Source organism: Danio rerio, chromosome 11, assembly GCF_052040795.2.
Source record: "Danio rerio strain M-AB ecotype USA chromosome 11, GRCz13ab, whole genome shotgun sequence".
Lineage (NCBI taxonomy): Eukaryota > Metazoa > Chordata > Actinopteri > Cypriniformes > Danionidae > Danio > Danio rerio.
The window spans coordinates 45,027,501-45,029,941 of NC_141031.1; the positions used below are offsets into that span (position 1 = coordinate 45,027,501).

Here is a 2,441-nt window from a genome sequence, read left to right on the forward strand (position 1 = left end):
TTGGTGATCTTGTGGGAATCTGGAGCGTCCCGCGTCCCCACGTTCATGCAGATGAATATGAGTGACCTTACTGGCAGATGGCAGAGAGCAGAACATCCCACCGTCCGCTCATCAACACACTATTGTCCACACACGCCGAGGCCTCTGATTGGCTGAGAGCACAGAGATACGGGTATAAAAGGAGGCTGAAGATGATGGAAATCCACTTGAAGATCAGACTTCAGCAGAATCAGCATCAGTCATGGCCACATACATGGACGTGTCTTTCCAGAGCAGCTTCAAGACTCAACATGTTCAACACGCAAGGTGAGCATCCAGGACATTACAGCATCATCTCACACTCTACTCTACAATATATCTGATGTATGATGATGATTTACTTACTAAAAATGAGCTGAAACAACACAATTCTGCAGTGTTAACTTGATTGTGTTGTGTTCAATCCACTTAAATTTGTACAAACTAATAGTCTTACTAAATTCCTTCATGTTGTCTCAACACAACTCGATTGTGTGGAACACAGCTTATTTTATTTTACAGTGAACAAAGTCTTAATAGCCGGCTGACATGAGCTAAACTCAATATTAACAGGGCTCTGATGGTTGCTTTATTAATGAGGCTGATGTAGAATCAGCTTTAAGATCTTCACTGATGTGTTGGTTTCTCTCTTTAAAGGTAAAACAAATGTGCTCATTGACTAGTTTTAAACACAAAAGTATTGCTGGTGAAATTTCCTGGGTTTGGTATATGAACTCCGGGTGTTAAAGCAAGCAGATCTGCTGTTTCAGACTCATGTCACTCAGGATCTCCCCGTAGCATCACCTTGAACAACATATTTACATTTTCATTTGTTCCTCATGTTATTCATTTGCTCAGTTATTATCTATAAAAGATAGTCTCTGTTTTTTAGTATTATCAATGTTGTGTGTCTTGTTAAATGTGTAACGAATCCCCTCAAAAGAGCACAGTGAAGTTGACAATAAGAGAAATAATGTCTGAAGTGCAGATGATTAACGTGAGCGTGTGTGTTTTCAGATGCGTTCTCACGTGTTTGGAGAGAAAGTGTGGCAGCAGCTTGGAGAAGCTCAGATGTGCTGTCGGAGAGTATCTTCAGGCCTCAGATCTGCTGGAGAGAGCCGTGTCTTTCCTCACGCTCAGAAGAGTCTTACTGTCTCATGACGGATACTCCAAATATTCCAGAGAAATCCTGCGGCTGTTTCCCGACCATGCAGAGGACGTAGCAGCGTTACTGTCTGAAGAATGAACACCGGATACTGAAACACTCAGACTGAACATCAAGAAGCCTTCAAAGAAATGTACAGTTGAAGTCAGAATAATTCGCCCTCCTGTGAAATATTTCCTAAATGATGTTTAACAGAGCAAGGAATTTCTCACAGTATTTCCTATAATATTTTTTCTTCTGGAGAAAGTCTTATTTCTTTTATTTTGGCTAGAATAAAAGCAGTTTTAAATTTTTTTTAAACACAATTTTAAGGTCAAAATTATTAGCCCCCTTAAGCAATATTTGCTTTCTATTATCTACAGTACAAACCCCTGTTGTACAATGACTTGCCTAATTAACCTAATTAAGCCTTTAAGTGTCACTTTAAGCTGAATACTAGTATCTGAATATCTAGTCAAATATTATTTACTGTCATTATGACTAAGATAAAATAAATCAGTTATTAGAGATGAGTTATTAAAACTATTATGATTAGAAATGTGTTGAAACATATCTTCTCTCTGTTAAACAGAAATATACAGGAGGGCTAATAACTCTGTCTTCAACAGTTTATAAAACACAGATGCCTTAATTTGAGTTTATTTTCTTGCTTCAAAGAATATTTTTATACTTTTTTGTTTTTACAAATGCTCAGTTTTATGCATTGTGTGCATTATTATTAGCAGTTGCACTGCCTTATAGCTCTTTTGTTTGTAAATGTGATGCTTTATGCTGATATTTGTTTAATATGCATAAAGAAATTGAAACCAAAACTCCTCTAAATGGGAGTAAATGTTTTTTTATATCAGTATTGTGATTTAACAATGATCCTATTATTCTTAATGAGGATCTCAAGCCATACATCTGGACGACAGTCCAAAATAAAATATGATTTTATACGATAATTCTCTTTTCTGTCTCTTATTTCATTTGCATTGAACACTATTTCTCATCAAAATCAATCCTTAATTCATTTTACTTTGACTTAGTCCCTTATTTATCAAGGATCGCTACATGGGAATGAACCGCCAACCATTCACACACACACTCATACACTACATCCAATTTCATTCATTCATTTATTCATTTTCTTTTCAGCTTAGTCCCATTATTAATCTGGGGTCGCCACAGTGGAATGAACCGCCAACTTATCCAGCATATGCTTTACGCAGCAGATGCCCTTCCAGTATCGGGAAACACCCATACACACTCATTGACA

General features: G+C 37.0%; 1 pseudogene across 1 annotated transcript in view; it reads left to right on the forward strand.

Moving 5' to 3' along the window:
- The window catches only part of LOC147841905 (uncharacterized), a 5,273-nt pseudogene extending 3,146 nt beyond the window's left edge, over positions 1-2,127 (forward strand). Inside the window, exons 2-3 of the transcript XR_015502191.1 lie at positions 1-306; positions 1,036-2,127. The product of XR_015502191.1 is annotated as an uncharacterized LOC147841905 (transcript). The remainder of the gene's footprint in view (positions 307-1,035) is intronic.
- Positions 2,128-2,441: the final 314 nt, after the last annotated feature.